The sequence below is a fragment of the Pholis gunnellus genome, assembly GCF_910591455.1.
Source record: "Pholis gunnellus genome assembly, chromosome: 3".
Classification (NCBI taxonomy): domain Eukaryota; kingdom Metazoa; phylum Chordata; class Actinopteri; order Perciformes; family Pholidae; genus Pholis; species Pholis gunnellus.
In genome coordinates, this window is record NC_136529.1 from 25848479 (window position 1) to 25866884 (window position 18406).

The window sequence follows — 18406 nt, forward strand, 5'->3', positions numbered from 1 at the left end:
CACATAGGTTTATGAAACGTGTTTGAGAAGGTTTATGTTGTTAAACCCAACAATGTCCAAATCTGAGACAAGGATTAAACAAAACACTGGCTTCGTAGCTTTGCCGAATGCTACGTCGTTACGCTACGACGTTACGCTACGACGTTACGCTACGACGTTACGCTAAGTCGTTACGCTAAGTCGTTACGCTAAGTCGTTACGCTAAGTCGTTACGCTACGTCGTTAAGCTACGTCGCTACGCTACGACGTTACGCTAAGTCGTTACGCTAAGTCGTTACGCTAAGTCATTACGCTACGTCGTTACGCTACGACGTTACGCTAAGTCTTTACGCTACGTCGTTGCGCTCCGTCGTTGCGCTCCGTCGTTACGCTACGTCGTTACGCTACGACGTTACACTACGACGTTACGCTACGACGTTACGCTACGTCGTTACGCTACGTTGTTACGTGGTTCAGAAACATCCACATGCAACGTGTCCCACAGTTTTTGCAGGATTGTACAGTGCCAACATTTTTTCTGGTGACTGGGGTGCTTCTGCACACACACTCACACACACACACACACACACACACACTCGTTCAGCTGATAAGGCTCTGTGGACAAAGTACAAAACAACCAAACTTATTTTCTCTGTCAGTCTCTCGTGGTCTGTGTCGCCTCGACCCTTTGTTTCTTCAAGGTACCCACTTTATATGTCTTCCTCTATCTCTCTGCTCAGTTCGTCTCAGCCTCTGTCTCGCTCCCCTTATCAGCTCCATTCCACACCAGCCTCACTCCCTCTCCCTCTCTTTGTTACTCTCTCTCTCTCTCTCTCCCTCTGCTGCGCTCTCTCCCTGTTTATTTTTACATCTCTTATGTCGTGCTGCTCATCCGTAACCTGACCTATACAGCCAGCAGCTGTCTATCTGCCAGTCAGGAGCTACTCAGCCCTGCCCTAATATGTCGCCTGGCTGGCTGCTTCAGCCTCAGCAGGATGGCTGGTATTATTAGAACTACAGTAACACTGGCAGCAAACAGTGTTTGATGCAATCAAACCGCAGACGTACAAACACAAGATACTGTATAATATGATGTGAGACACACAGAGATGCAGGCATGCACATGTTCCTACGATTGGAGGAGGTTTGGCATTGAATCCCACAGACGGAGGCGGTAGCTGTAACGTTATAATGTATATACTGTATGTTAATAATGAATTTGTTCATATGCACTTCATTGACTCGCACATAAAGACACTTGAACGGTGATATATAGGCAGTGGCGTGTTGTGCATCCTGCCATTCAAATGCTGGAGAAACATTGTATGAATGTTAGGTGTTACTCTAAAGTCATACAGTATATAGAAATGTGAGATGACTAATGACATAGGACTGCCTATAGGGTTTGTCTGTGTGTCGAAGGGCTAGTTTTCTCCACCTGACGGTGGTGTGTCTGTAATATACTCAGATTTATTTGGTGGCCCCTGATTGGTCGACACTGCACAGTAAACATAAGTGAAGAAACGGGACTTTGTACGTCTTGAAATACGTCCATCGCCATGTTGTTGTTTTGCAACTAATGAACTGAAGTGACCATATTTGGAATGCGGAGGAGTGACATAGAGACGCCGTATACGTCTCTGGTAGCGGCAGTGACCTGTCAATCACTGTGTAGCCCCGCCCCTAAAGCATCCCCTGCTTTATGGTCTGTTTGACTCTAAATGGACCATCATTTACTAAATGAACATCATGCTGTATTGAAGAAGACTTGAAACTAGAGATTGAGACCATAAACTCATGTTTACAATGTTTACTGAGGTAATAAATCAAGAGAGAAGTAGAGTCATTTTCTCATAGACTTCTATACAACCAGAGGAGTCGCCCCCTGGTGGACACTAGAGAGAATGCAAGTTTAAGACACTTCCACATTGGCTTCACTCGGCAGAATAAGAGGCTGAAGTGTTGTTCCATTGTAGGATAGCATATAGTACATGATTTTCTTCTGGAATACAGAAAGTATTTGGTCAGGCAAGGACATTTTTTTATTTTTGCTATAATAATAACAACAGTATTTAATGTTATTATGTTCTTCTTTTTTTTACACGCATATATATATATATATATATATATATATATATATAAAAAATGTAAGAGTGAAGTATTTTAGGAAATCAGAAGTACAGAAGAAAATCAGATGGTGGGTTTGAAAGATATATATGTTTTGAGTCAAAGGATTTGGAGGAGGGAAGTCATTGAGCTAAATGTTGGACTTCGTGGCTTTTGTATTCTCCTCTACTAAATACAAACACACACACACACTCACACACACTCACACACACACACACACAGACACACACAGACACAACCCTAGACCACCCATGCTGCAGTGGCCAGCCTGGAAGCTCGTCCCGATGGCACCTGGTGTCACCTTCCCCACCATGTCTGGTAATCTGTGACGCCATATATCAGCCGGCCTGAAGCCCCTCCCACCTCCAGACATTCTGCCACACAGCATGCACGAGAGCACGCCCGCTCGTCAAGACTCGTGTTACATACATAGATGCAAGCTGGCGGGAAAGTGCACGAGTGCAAAAAAATACAAGCGTGACACAAACACACGCACACACACAAACATACACACACACACAAACACACACACACACATACACACACACACTCACACACAGACTTAACAGCAAAGTGAAGCAGTCAGGAGGAAAAAAAAGAGTCTCTGCAGTGGACTTTAATGAGCACCGCAGTCAGACAGCAGTTAATAGTCATGCTAATCTCTAAGCTGCTGCTTCCATCCCTCCATTCATTCTCTTCATCCTTTGTGTTGTCTCTCTCTCTCTCTCGGCCCTCTCTCCCTCCCTCTCCTCCCCCGCTGTCGCTCTCTAACTCACCCCTTCAACTCTTGCTTCCCTGCGGTTATTTCTATTTCTCCCCCTCTCAGGACTCCTACCTTCCCCCTTTCCTCCCCCCTATTCTCCATCTCCCCTTTCTTAAACTAATGTCCTTGCTCTCCCTCCATCACCATCCTTTGTTTGCTCTTTACTTTCACTTTTGCTCCCTCCGTCGTCTTTGACGTGTTTCTCGTCCTCGCTTGCCTTTTTTTTTTTCCTGCTCTTCTCTCATCTCCTTATAGACGAGCACTCCTCCGAGGCCTCTCCGAAGCACAGTGTCAGCTCTTCAGGACAGACAGTGTGTGTGTGTGCGCATAAAACAGACAGCTCGGCTCGGCCATTAATTGTGTGTTGCTCATATGCGAAAAAATAAACACTTACTGACCGCGGTGAAGGTAATTCTGAGAGGAGGAAAACAAAAAGGCTATCGAGACTCGTGGAAAGAGAGAAGGGAAGTGCTTCAATGAACAGATGGATTGTCAAGCAACACAGAGGGGAGTAAATAAGAAGGGGAGAGAGGAAGAGATTGGACATTAATGACAAGTGAGCGGTTTGAAAGGAACAGAGAGGGGTTAATTGTAATGCGTTCTAACAGGGCTTCTCAAGGGCTTCATACATATTAAAAAGTCAATATTGGCAAACACATGTAGTGCCATTGTTATTTTTGTTGGCTAATGCAAAATGAAACCAGAGAGGACAAGTGCCGACCCCCTGAAACAGGTTTTTCCATTCATCCATTATCTGCGACCACTTATCCTCTTCAGGGGTCGCAGCTGGCGGGAGCCGACCACAGCTGATATCAGTGGAGGGGCGGGGTACAACGCTTCCTTATACAACGGTTCATAGAATATCTTATGAAAAATGACTCCTCGTTTGTTGTGCGCTCTCCTACGATAGCCAGCTACGGGCGTCTTCCGTCTCCGACTTTAAGAGAAGATGGTGGAATAGGTTTAGGCAACAAAACTACTTGGGTAGGTTGAGGAAAAGATCGACGTGTAAAGAAACTCTGGACATGCTGTAACTGAAGTATGCAAGTTATGTGAAAAATAAATGAACAATTACTTCTTCACGGTCTCCGGGGTGAACGATCGGGTTTCTCTGAGTTTCATCACAGCTTTGAATCGGTGTGTTTAACACTTTCTAATAACCATCATCAATAAACTGTAAACTGATAGCTAATCAAACGCAATAGTTATTTAACTGTTAACAAACAATGAAATGATTGAATGATGAAATGAGGGACTGGGTCGGTCCGCACCCACAAGATGTTTAAACCCCTAAACTCATCGCACCAAGGAGGGAAAGGAACCAGAGTCCAATTCAACCAGACGAACGAGTGAAGGCGTCATCATCATGGCTACAGAATGCCGGGGAACACGATGCAGGCAATCTAACAGTATAACAGTAGGCAACATTAATGGAACTTCTGGGGAGGCAGAGCTGGTAGGTATTGCACGTGGCGTTGGTCAAATGTGTTGCACTTGTCCCTGTAATGATAACTTTAAATACATGTCATCAGATTGCATTTACAATAATCCAGTGTTCCACAACGTTGACCGTACTATTAGGCAACCAGGATACATTCTCTATATAGGAATCAAGGCTGGTCTCTACGAGAAATAATGAGCCGTAATCTGTAGATATTCCATGAAACTATTTCATACGTTAGCTCAGTAACGTTATTTTAACCCAAACGACCATTTTTTCCTCAACATAACTAAGTTGTTTTGGCGCCTTTGAAAAGCCTGTTTGCATATCACAAGAGGACATTGTTGATCGCACGGAAAGTGAGTAACTTTTCATGGATATCATACGAACCGTTGTATGAGCATAAACTGGAATATACACATACATCTGCCTCCCACTGCCACCTCCTGTGTTTCTGGCCCTCGTCTTTTGTTGCCTCTCGTCCTTGTAGTCATGGTCACGCAAAAATAACTCGCCGTCTTTTCTGTCTCTCATCCCAAAGAAAGACTAGATCGAGCGGGAGGAACACAGTTCTGACATTTGTTAGAAGCTTTAATCCAACACTTACACTGTCACCATGTACAGTACATTTGAACTAAGTTTGGTTCCCGGTGCTGGCAGGCAGTCCTCGCTAAGCTCCACGAGGCCGTGGGGAGCATCATTACCTTTTCATCGAAAAACAGCAAGTCTCAACCATTCGTTTCTTTCCACAGAACAAAGCAGCCTAATTACTGGCCTGAGCTCGCTTCCTCGGTCTCATCCCTGCTGGAACAGACTCAACGTTCAGACTGTAATCTCCCTAGAAATCAGAGCCAGTAGTTGTTACTGAAGCCAGTATTGCTCTTTAAAGCCGGCAGCCCTCGGTGTAACCTCGGTTTTAATAGGTGGTGAGTGTTGACAGCTGGAGGGATTTGGTGCTTGGTCTGAATGGTTATAGTCTGGGGAGAGATCAGTCCCTCTGATGAAGCTAAACGGGGTTCCGATTACGATACAACACATTAAGTAGCTCTGACGACAAAATAAATGAGGCCATATGGATTGATTTTGATTACATAATTTCCGACCCCTGACATGAATTAAAAAGAGAGTTGAGAGTAGAATGGGGCCGATACGACTCCCACTAAATGGCCTTTGATGAGAGCCATGATTACATTTTATTAACAGTGAAGCGATGACCTGGGAATAACCTGTGTTTTTCTGTCGGTGTGAAGAGATCCTCACAGGTCTGCTGACGGGACCTACGCTGCTCCACTTTGGACTGATGTCGTAAAATGAGCAAGGAAGTCGTCTTTGGGAAGAGGCTGAGGCGGTCGGGTCTCCCAGGAGAGCGCTGCTCGCCTCCCGTGTGAAGCCAAGTCAAGTTATTTGACCTTACCGTTAAGTTAACTTAAGTTTAAGTTACGTAACAAACAAATTTAGCCCAAACCGCTAACCAAGTAAACCTAGAAACATCGTAACCCTACACTGTATACATGTAATGAGTGGAAACTGTGCATTTCCTGTGAACACAGAAGTTAATTTTGAAAAGACACCATCAATGTTACGAGCAGAAATACTATGTTTCCTACAACACAGAAGTTTATTTAATGAGTGGAAACAGTACATTTCTTCTAAAAACGTATGTTTATTTTGAAAAGACACCATGCGTGTGAGGAGCAGAACCTTGACATGCCGTTCCCGACTAGAGGAGCAGCTAAAGCGTCATCGTCTGGGCCACTGACCCAGCGTCGGTGCGGACGAGTTGGGAGTGAGAATGTGTTCCGTAGACAGGCTGCTACAGAAGCAACGTATCCAGAGGTTTGTAGGAGAGCTTCCTAAAAAGTTTCTTCTCATTCCCGCTCGTTGCATGCGTACATCCTTTTCAAAATAAACTTGCGGCTTCACAGGAAACTACTTCGGAAAAAGATAGTTTTTCGAGTTAAAATAACTGCGGAACAGCGTTACTTAAGTACGGAAGTTACGTGAGAAATAAGTGACCGTTGCCTTCTCATTTCACGGGGATAGGACATCGGTCTCCTCTCCTAGCTGCCCCTTGTGGATATTTTCTGTCTTTTTACTTCCAGGTTTACAATCATTTTGATTCCATAGAAAGTAATGTGGTGCCTGCTGTGGTAGCTATGTGGTTAAAATGACTATACGGCTCTTAATGCACTGTTCAGTGGGTAATCGTCCAGATGAAAAACATGGAACGAAGTAATTGCAGTTGCAATGCTCCCAAAAGTCCTAATAAAACATGGTATTGGGCAGAGAAGAATTTTCCCACTTTTTATCTTCACTTTCTTTTATCCTCTCCCTCCCCACATCCATTTCATTTTGTATTTGGTAAAGCTTAATGTCTTCTTTTCTCCTTCTCGTTTACATCCTTAATTATCGACGCTGTCTGCCGGTGCTCGTCCCCCGCCGCGTACCGAGAAGTCGTGTCGTTACATTTCAGAGATGGAGGCTGACAGAGAGAGGGATGGAGAGAGCTAACGAGAGAGACGATACAGTGAGGGGAAGAGAGGGCCAAATGAGAAAGATGAGAATGGATGGAGAGGAGGAAAATCAAAACAGAAGGAGGCGAAATGTGCCGTGTGCTTTACTGCAGGGATGCGAGCCGGATTTGTTGGGAAATTCTCCCACACACACACACACACACACATCAACACAGGTGGCAAGGGAAGGAGAATGTAATTAATAATCACAGTGGGAAGCGTTTCACAGCTAAGTGAATGCATATCCTCCCTCGACTCTGCATGTGAATGTGTGTGTGTGTTCCAAGCTTTACATATCTGTGTGTTAGCTTGGCGCACACAGTCATATGTTAATGTGTGTGTATGTGGGCTATGCATGCATGTCCTCTCCTGGCGTTTAAAACATGGCCAGTCATGTTTCCAGCTTGCTAACCGGTCCCAGGTGTTAGAAGGAGGCGCAGAGGAGACCAATTACTTATAGCTCATTAAAAAATACTCCCCGAGGGACCGTAATATAGTATCCTACAAACTAAGTTTGGTGGGCGGTACATCATCTTGTCAGATTAGCCCAAAGTATCAACAGCTTGTCACCGCGGTAACCACTAGAGGAGCAGCGGAAGAGCGATCTAAAGCCCCATCAGATGGATTATTAAGACATTCATTAATAATATTTATTTTATTATTTGTTTTTCAAGGTTTCAGAGAGTGGAGAAGGAGGAAGTTAGTTTTATTTCTAGTATAATTATGGAAGTAAAAACACTTTCAGAACTGCTTTGGCTGCAGCTGGGTGCTTCTCACTGAGGGTCCTCCAGTATTTCAGTATCAGGAAAATAGAATGATAGAATGAAGCACCTGTGAGATACGACAGCAAGTATCTCTCTGTTGTTTGCAGGGTTAAGAGTGAAACAATGGAAGAGTTTCTTCATTGAGTCTGGTCTGTAAAGGTCTTTTACACCGACGTGGTGATGAGGGTCATCTGAGCTGTGCAACACATCTCTGGACCAGACTCAACGCAGCGCTGACGGGATCTTTTATAATAAGAACGGGATTATTGCTCTTTCACTTTGAAGTTATTATGGGATTATTGAATCTTTTATAGATCATCTGTGATGACTTCTAGCCCTTCACAACCACACATAGAGCTCTTCTCTGCTTTAGAAATAGTTTAGAAACTAATTGTGGAACTTAGACCTTTACATTGGATTTTCATTAGCTGACCGACTGAAGAAAGTTCCCATCAACCCCACACTACTCCACACTACACCTTCAGCCATGTTGAATCTTCAGCACGATAACTCCAGGTGAGCTGAATGAACTGAAACCGGACGTCCATGTTCAGCAAATGTATATGTCTGTAAACTTGATCATGTGTGAGTAACCATGACGAGAGATGACCTCAATAAATATAAATACAAATAAATATCGAGATGGACAGGAGGATGGGTGGTTGATGATCCGTGACATGATTACAAGTAAAAGGCTGCCTTTTCACGGCTGGTTTTATTATAATTGTTCATTTAACAGAACAAATAAAAATTTGTTCACATCATGAGCACTTACTCGTTAGCAATTTTCTAAATTGAGAAAACTTTGTGTTCTTCAGTCGCCCTGTGCAGTGCCTCATCAGAGTGGCACCTCCGTCAACCTCCACAATGCCATCAAAAGTAAAGTGCTGGCAATTTGAAAAAAACCTCTCTCTCTCTCTCTCTCTCTCTCTCTCTCTCTCTCTCTCTCTCTCTCTCTCTCTCTCTCTTTCTCTCTCAAACACACACACACACACGTTAGGGTTTTGGAATGGAGTGGTCCGGTCTGTCAGGTTTTACGGTTCAAGAGGACCCAGATGTAGGACACCAGGAATGCTGGTTGAATTGACAAAAGCTCGTACCAAAAACTAACTAAGAAAACACAGCTGAGATAGAACACGTTTGGATAAAAGACAAAGACAAGAAGCAAAAGAAGACATGACACACGAGGAGAGGGACAATCAAAATAAAACAGAAACCAAACCACAGAGTGTAACCTGAATGACAAAGTTTGTTATTGACTACAGTCAACATTATGAGCTGATTCTGTTACATTAAAAAACAAGAAAGGAAGTGATCCAGTCTCTCAACAAGTTAATGGAACGTCATACAGTTCAACCAGGAACAACTGGAAATCCAACAAATCTGCTTTATTATTGTTTTTTCTTTGTTTTTCTTTCTTGCTTCTTGCTCCGTCGAGAGCACATCTCTCCCAAAACCTTGATGCAGTTTTTCTCTCACGGTTCTGACCCCGGCTGTTTGGGGAAAAGAAGACAAAACACAGAAAAAGAAATCCTTTCAGAAATATAAAGTTTACTCTGAATTCAGCAAAATGTTGGAAATAGACCCTGGTGTGAAGTTCCTGCAAAACTTTCAGACCTTCCCTTTACTAAAAAGCCTGGATTTTGCACTTTTTCATGACCATGTCCAACAGAGGGTGTGTGTGTGTATACATGTGTGTGTGTGTGTGAGAGAGAGAGCAAGAGAGACGGTTTGTCTGATGTCAGTACTAAGCATGCACGTGCGTGTTAAGGATGTTTTTTGTAAAAGGGATGCAGAGTTGTTTTGGTAGTTTTTCACTGCACTCTAAGTGTGTGAGTGTGAGTGTGTGTGCGTGTGTGTGTGTGAGAGTGTGTGTGTTCATTAGAGCGAGAGCTGCAGCTGAAGAGTCATGCCTTCTATCTCTGGAGGTAGACTGTCTGAACAGTGAATATCTCTGCAGGTATATACAGTCTGCTCTGCTCTGTTCGCACTCTCACACACACACACACACTCACACACACACACACACACACACACACACACGGGCCTGACAATACACTCTCACATACACCTCTTGCTGTGAAACATCTTTACAACTACACACACTTTCCTTCTCTCTGCCTCCTCGATTTGGCTGTTTTACAACTGTGTATACACACACACACACACACACACACACACACACACACACACACACACACACACACACACTTATTCAGACATACTGTATATGCATGTCCAGCTGGACCGGAGGCAGTGAGTGCTTCAGCGTGGCAGGAGCGAAGCTACAAATAGAGCTCAGGCCAGACGGATGCTCGTGGAGACTTTTGGGGCCCTGAGATAAACCCAGTTCAGCTTTTGTAAATGGTAATATTGTAAATGGACTTGCATTTGTATGGTGCCTCTCTAGTCTTCCCACCACTAAAAGCGCTTTAACACTAGACGTCATCATTCACCCATTCACACCCAGAGGCTACCATGCAAGGTGCCCCCTGCCCATCAGGACCCGAAACTACTTCACACTCAGACATTCGGTGCCGGGGATCGGACCAGTACATGCAAAAGTACATCTTTCCTTCTCTTTTAAACACTGAGTTTCAGAAATCCCCTCACAGTGGTGTAGTATCTGGCATCTTAACCTTTTTCTGTGTTCTTTTAAAATGTGTTATAATGTATTCTGCATTGTGATGCCAACTTATAGAAGAAGAGGAAAACAAACAAGAGCCACCTTTAACTGATCAACACATCCACACACAGCTCGTGTTTGATTTCATAACTACTAATTAAAAGTGTCTTTTCTGTAAAGGCCACCATGGTGCATCGACACATTGTAGCAACAAGCAACACTGTTTTTTCCTCTAAAAATGCCTTCAAACTAACTGGCTAGTGGCAGAAAAATGTCTTATCATCAGGCGTCTCCGAGGGGTGAATATATATGTAACCATAATGTTTATGTGATGTATGTAACTGCAGGAATGTGAATGAGGATGATAGGGTTGGGGGGTAAATGAGGCAATAATGCTGAAGCAAAAGCCTTCCCAAGATAAATAAAGGTTATTAAGTGCCTCCCCTGATACCTCGTGAGGAAATGGAAATTACCAAAATAAAACAAATTGCAGTTTCTTGAGCATTCGTCTCACACACACACACACACACACACACACACACTCTGTCTCTCCATCGCCTGCCCTCTCAGCTAATCTTCTCTGCTCGGATACGCGTGAGGTCATAAAATCTGATTTGCTTCCACTCCTCTACTGAGAGCCACTAATTCCCAATTTTGCTCTTCCTGTCCATACCGGCGTTCCTTCCCATTAATTGAGATTTTCTCTCACACTCACACACACACACACACACACACCATCACACACACACACACACACACACACACACACACACACACACACACATACACACACACACACACACACACACACACACACACACACACACACACACACACACACACACACACACCCTTTATATGTTTTGCCTTGACCTGATGTGGCACACTGGACATGCGCTGTCATTATCAGAGAAATGTGAATAGGGAGTAGGTGTTTGATGTGGTGTAGAATTACAATAAGGGAGAGGACGGGTGGGATGGCGTACACACAGACAGACAGACAGACGGGGGGAGGGGGGTCTTTAATTAAAGACAAAGTGAATTGGATCATGGAGGGATTAGCATTATGGGGGGAAACATCAATGGAGAATGGAGAAGAGTTCAAGACGGAAAAGGAAGAGGGCGAGGAGGGAGAGTCTGAGGGAGAGATTTCCTCTGATTAAAAGACCAATTGTGGTGCTTTGGATACTTTTATTACTCTTGAATGAAAAGATTAGGGTCATCACAGCGAGACTTTATCTATTCTTCTTCAATGTTGCCTCAAAGGAAAAGGCATTCCCTCTCCAGCTTTGGTGGGGTATCACTGGAGTTCTTTCACTCCGATGCTGGTTTGTGGTACATTTAATCATCTCCAGTGTACAAAAGCATTTTCTAAATTGATCCTGCTCAGCAGTGTGACACTCTGTTATACCTTTCAGTACTTGATAATGCCTTCAAATAGTATTGATAGAAATGGGTTAATCTGTGCACAGCATGCTGTCATTTAGTGTAAAGCTTGTCATTAAAGTTGCTAAACCGTTTACCACTATGATACAACTTCATCGTGATGTCACCCATTGATTTGTTGACTGCTGTTTGGAAGCCTCGAGTTTTGCGTTTTGTCTATCGCCATCTTGAATTTTTGCAACCAATGAACAGGAAGTGACCATATTTGTAGTACGGAGGAGTGATGTAGAGATGCTGGTACGGTTCTGGTAGCCGTAGAGACCTGTCAATCACTGTGTAGCCCCGCCCTAAAGCATACCCTGCTTTATGGTCTGTTTGACTCTAAATGGACCATCATTTACTAAATGAACATCATGCTGTATTGAAGAAGACTTGAAACTAGAGATTGAGACCATAAACTCATGTTTACAATGTTTACTGAGGTAATAAATCAAGAGAGAAGTAGAGTCATTTTCTCATAGACTTCTATACAACCAGAGGAGTCCCCCTGGTGGACACTAGAGAGAATGCAGGTTTAACACGTGAAGCTTTGACTTCACTCTTCAGAACTGGAGGTTGCCGCGTGTTCTGGACATAATAGTTCAAGCCTGTTATTAAATTAAACTTCCAAGTTTTACAGTAAGCACATATGGTGCAGACTTAAACAGTTGAAGTCAGGGTTGTTGCACAGCACAGTCAAGTCACTCTATATTATTCTCTCCTCGTCTTTTATTCTATTTCCATCTCGCCTTTTGTCCCTCGTTGACGCCACACAAAATGACTGAGTCAGCACAGAAACGTCAGTCTCTCTGTTTCTTCCTCTGCTCATCGGACCGAGGCTGGACTCATCAGAGCATGAGAACATAATGACAACGTTTGGTCCGGGCTTTTGAGCTCATGAGCATAATGATGATTTACCTTAAATACATTTGTAGCAGGGGTGGTCCCACTGGGAGTCAAAGCCATAATGATAATAACACTGCTCTATTTATACACAACACAAACTCTCTGTCTCTTTCCTCACACACTGGCTTTTTTCGTTGTCTTTTTACAGGTGTCCAATGTTTTGCGGTCATATAATTGTAACTTGTACCATAATTGTGGCTGTTCCTATTGTGTAATTGTAGTTGTTGAGACTGGGATGGTTGGTTAACTCAAACACGTATTTTGATACTTAGCAATACCTGGATTGTTGAGGATTGTTAATGATTGTTGTGTGCAGCGAATGCCTCCAGCAGAGACAACCAGTGCTGCCTTGTTTCTTTACCAACGTCTTTGTGAGATTTGCTTTCTCTTGGGAAATATCTAAAACTAAGCTACTCCTTCCTTTTGTCCACCTAAAAATGTCTTATTCAGCGTATTCAGCGTTTCACTTAGGGTTGCAAAACAATCAAGATGGCAGCGGAAACAATTCCAAACTTGAGCCTCAAAATCTATAATTGGGATGATAAATTTTGCATCAATTATATGGTATGTAAAGCGTGTAAACTATTCACAGTAATCAATACATGAGGGGAAATGTGTCAAAATGTGTAAGCCCCCCATTGGAAGCTCAGTAATGGTGGTAATTGATGTGTTGACATGTCATTAAGCCGTATCAGTAGTCATAAATCTACCAACACCATTCTCTAACCCTGACCTCACGTCCATTTGAACTATCCTTGAATCCTTCCCTTACCTGAGATACTGAGGGGGCTGACCTGGCCTTCAATCTACATTGCGTCTGCTTTGGCTAAACTACTGTGGCTGACCAACGCTGACTTGCCACGGCTCGCTCAGTAGTCCAACCACCATCGTCGTTTTTCTGGTTCCACAAATCCAAGAAATAGCAAATCCCTGTCAAACCAGAAACTCTTCAATGTCTGAATCATGTCCTTTGACCTTTCTTTCCAAAGAACAAGGAGGAAGAACGCATCAACCTTAAAAGGCTCATCTCTTTTGGGACCCTTTATGTTATTTACTGTTACAACCACTAAAAAAGTAAAGCAGCATTAGTATACCTTCAGTAGCTAGCGTAGCATAGAAGTGTCGATGCGCTGTTCTCTGATAATGTTAGTTCACGTTTATTCACGTAGAAATGTAACATTTTAGAAACGTTTATCTCCTTCAACCTCTCCGGGTAACGAGTCTCACTATCACACAACGTTTAACCACGACGAGCTCCGAATCCACTAAACCAGCCTGAACATGAAGACCGTCTGATGAGAGTTGATGAAATTCCAAAACATGACGTTGCTATTTGAAAAACAGAACATACATCTTTATTTCGTATCGCTTAAGATGCTAAATATGCAGTTGGACATCTTCTAACCACCATTATAAGCATTATATTTGTACATGTTTATATACATTCTCAGTTATGGGTCTCATCTACAAACATTGTTTACGTGCATGTTGCACACCCGACACAAAAGGAGCTGAAGGAAGTGTTTGGATTTTAAAGTGTGGATATATTCTAACTCCCACAGTCTCTCCCCTCACATTATCACAGCCGACATGCAAATGAGGCTGGAGCTGCTCCTGACCGCAGAGTGGTTTGTCAGCAACATATGGGCGTAAAGGCAGCTTCGTAAAATAACAATGTGACAAGCGACCACATTAAATGAAAGAAACACAACGAACTACAGCACTGTTTACAATCTGAGTCTGGTTTATTGCCGAGTAGGTCTCACGCAGAGGGATTTTGCTTTTGGCGTAATCGTGCAGAACATAAACAATAAGGTGAGAAACTTAAATAGAAAAATAAGCACAAAAATCAGGAAATATAGAATAGGAAAAAAATTCCAATAAAAATACAAAATAAAGAGAATTTGAATGTAAATAAAATAATAGAAAAATATGTACAGTATGACTTTATTCAAATGAAGGAGTTTGCAGTGTCAGTTCTGTGCAGAAATGCACAAAATTGCCCAAAGAATGTGCAAAGATTCAGAGTATAAACATGATATGCAATATACGTACATATTAGATATCGTCCCTAAGATGTAACGCATGAATACAGATGTGAAGACGTCAATTCAATAGACCTACTTATCGTTTCTGCTGCAGTGGAATCGCTGCAGGTATTTAAAGAACCTCAAATGTCTCAAACAAATAAGAGAATGTAATAATAATCTTCCACATTAATGATATTTCACCCACCGGCACATGTGTGCTCTGCGCGTATGGACACAATGACAGGAGAGAAGTTAAATGAGCCAGAGTTCCGACTCGAAACCACTCGAGTACATTTATATTTTGCCACATGAATAATTGCAAGACGCTGAAAAGAGGAAATTGCACTCAGTTGTAAAACGTTTTGGTCGCGTTTACGTCGTTTTATCATGAGTGCCATATCTTCTGACCCCTGAGATGGGACAGATATTATTAGACAGAACATGTGTGAAATCGGCCCTCATTCTTTATTTTGATTCTGTTGCTCCGGACTCACAGATGTTGACGACCTCATTCCTGATCTCTTGCCACCTGTCGTCCCTCTGCTTCGAGACATGATCCACGTTTTGTTTAAAACAAAAGCCTCACTGCCTCTCATCTGATATAACACACGTATCATATCAGCCGTTAAATAAAAGACCTTTACGCCTGTTGCAAAGTGGGCTTTTGCTAAGAACAAACACTTTGTCTATCATCTTACACTCATCTGGCAGAATTGGCAGCTCGTTGGGAAACTTGATAGTCAGCAAAGTGGAGGCCAATTTTGCTGACCAGACAAAGAAAAGAGTGCCACTTTTAAAAAGCGTAGAAACGCCACAGCAGCGATGACAAAGATGTCCGGAATAAATTGGAAAAAGGTGGCATCCCACACACAGATTACCACTTTCATTTCCTAGTGCTGTTTATCTTCAGCGGCTCCCCCTCTCCTCCTCACCATCGCCTGCACTCTTTAGTACTTATAATTCAAAGTCAGTCTTCTCCTCTCCCTCCCTCTTCCTCCCCACGGTGCCACCGCTACTACTCCTGCTGCTGCCACTGGTACGTTCTATAGTTCTAGACTGGAAGAAGTAGGGCAGGCAGCTCCTTAATTACTTCATTAATTTTAATCTGATCCAATTAATTACATCTTTCCAAGCTCCCCCTGCTCTTCGTTCTAGTGGGTTGGAAGTTCCCTCGGACGCCAAGTGCCACTGCGGGAGACCTTGCATGTCCTCTGATGCGTTAAAAAAAAAAAAAAGAAGAAATTCCCGCCCCCTCCCCTGCTAAATCAATTATTTTTCTACCTTTGCCAAACAAAGACCCCCTTTCCCTTGTTATTCTGTAATTATTCAGCCCGGTGCTCAGTCCAATTTTGTGCCTTGACAGCACTTAAGTAGCTTGTGAGTTTAACCCCTCTCAACCCCCAACAGCCACCAGCGGCAGCCGGGCGAGTCAGTGCTGCTCTGCCTTTTGTCAAAACACACAGGGGGGAGGGTAACGATGCTGTGTGGGCAAAAAAAGATTTTAGGGCAATCAGCGGGAGATGGCTGGAAATCTGGTGCTCGAGGGCACGCCGCGCCGTCACACACTGCTAAATTGGTGAGTTATTCGCTGTCATTTTCTAATCAGCCTCAAATGTATTGGTTATACAGGGTAATTATCTGCCCGGAGTTATTTTTGCATTCATCAGCTACGCCTCTTGGTGAACGCTTTGAGCATATTGATACTAGTGTGATGTGCTTTGGGTTATTAAAAGGACTTAGGTGGTGTACGTGATGGTGTATGTGACGGGGGAATCTTTGAACTGTGTGACAACAGGATTGGTCTAAGTTTATTGCATGTCACACAGTGTGAAATGTTCTAATAGAATCTTGGTTGCAGTCGGTGTCAGACAGTACGATGTGTGGTGAGTCATAGCGCTGCGAGGGAAATAGAAAACAGAAAGTATACTGGGAGCAGAAGCTCATGTCATTCATCTGTGGCCACTCACGCTTTGAAGATGTAGCTCCACACGACTTGTTTCTTTCTTTTACGGAGTACCATGAACTCATATTTTGTTTTTGCCTCCTTCGTGTTTTGCGATCGGTGAATCACTGAGCAAAACCTTCATTTATGGGCTTGAAAAGAGCTCTGCATTCTGTAATCCTTTTGGGAATAGTTAGCTCCTCTTAATCCCTCACCGACCTCAACACGTATTTCAAAATGCCGACAAAAGTGGCACCGTTTCATCTGCTTTTTTTGGTGCTGAAGTTACCTTCACCTGTGGTGTCCCCTCAAGGGTCAACTCTCGGCCCGCTCCAATTTAACTTTGGCCACGTCCTGACAATACTCAAATAACTACGGACCTAGAGATATTAAGCAAATGCATTGTGAAATAACTGGATACCTCCAAATTTCTTACAATTTGAGAAAAAAGATCCTTTTTCAGCAGCAAAGAAGAGAGGCTAAGAATTGGTGTTAACCTAAAGGAAACAGTACTAAAAACAAAAGAGGCGGTTAAGAACTTTGGTGTTTTAACTCCGACCAACGTTTTAGCAGTCACGTAGAAGCAACAACATAATCAGCACTTCATCACCTTGAAGCCAAAGTTAGAGATCTTATGAAAAAACAGCATTTGGACAAATTGATTTATGCTTTTATCTCCAGCGAAACTGATTACTGCAACGGACTCCTTATAGAACTGTCTAAAAAGACCATCAGGCCCCTGCAACTTATTCAAAACTCAGCCGCAAGCATTCCTTCCAAATACAAAAGAAGTTCTTAAATCTCGGCGCTGGTTGCCAGTATCCCACCTAATCGATTTTAAGTTTTATTACTTGTCTATAAATCTGTACATGGAGTTGGCCATGAATACATAACTGACATGCTCGAGCAATACAACCCTCAAAACACCCCGGAGCAGCGAGGAGTGGACTGCCACCGGTACCCTGGACAAAATCCAAACAAGGACAAGCAGCTGTGAGTCATCATGCAGCACAGCGCTGGAACCAACTGCCTGAACCCAGAACTTTTTTTTCCATGCGACCAGCATCACTTGTCTTCCGAGGCCTAAGCAGTGCAGTAATTCCCTCACTCTTTTGTGCGGTACTTTATCAGGCTAGACACATTACCCATGAACAAGTGATGGAGAGAAACACACAAACAGACACACACCAGGCCTCCTGATCGCTCAGTAATTGGAATCCGTGTACCAATCATGCAACCGCCAACTGCTTCAGTGGAGCTACACTCTGCACTACCACTTCCATCACCGCTTCCAGGTGTCAGTGGTTACTCTTGTATCCCTCATTACACTTGCTGTTGGTCTGATGGTATTGATACAAAGGTAGTTGTAGTAAATTAAGCCACAAAACATGGACACAAAATATTAACTATATGCTTCATGCCACTGTAATGTAGTGACTGTAGATATACCACGAGGACACTGCAAGGACCTGTGATTGGTCAGCTCGTGTTTGTTTTAAATAACATAACTTTTGCTGCGTTTTTAAGCCTAGCGTTAACACTACTGTGGAACTATTTTAGAACAGATGTTTGAAAATGCTGCTGAAGCTGTTTAAGTTTGAAAATGCCATTGTTGCATTGTAGTCTGGACGGGAGGAAACAGAGACCTCTGAAAAAACGTTGACGTAGACACCTTCTTGATTGGGTCTCATCAGTCTGATTAGTCACGCCCCGGTCATGTGACCCTCCTCAGAAAAGAAAACAAACAACATCAGCCTCGATTCGGTCATTAATTCAACATGGATAATGAATCACAGGCGTTGCTGACCTTGTTGTCTATGCTAGCAGCTGTTGTGCAGTTACATTCTACTACTGCCTACATGCCCATGAGTGAAGCTCTTAACAAAAACA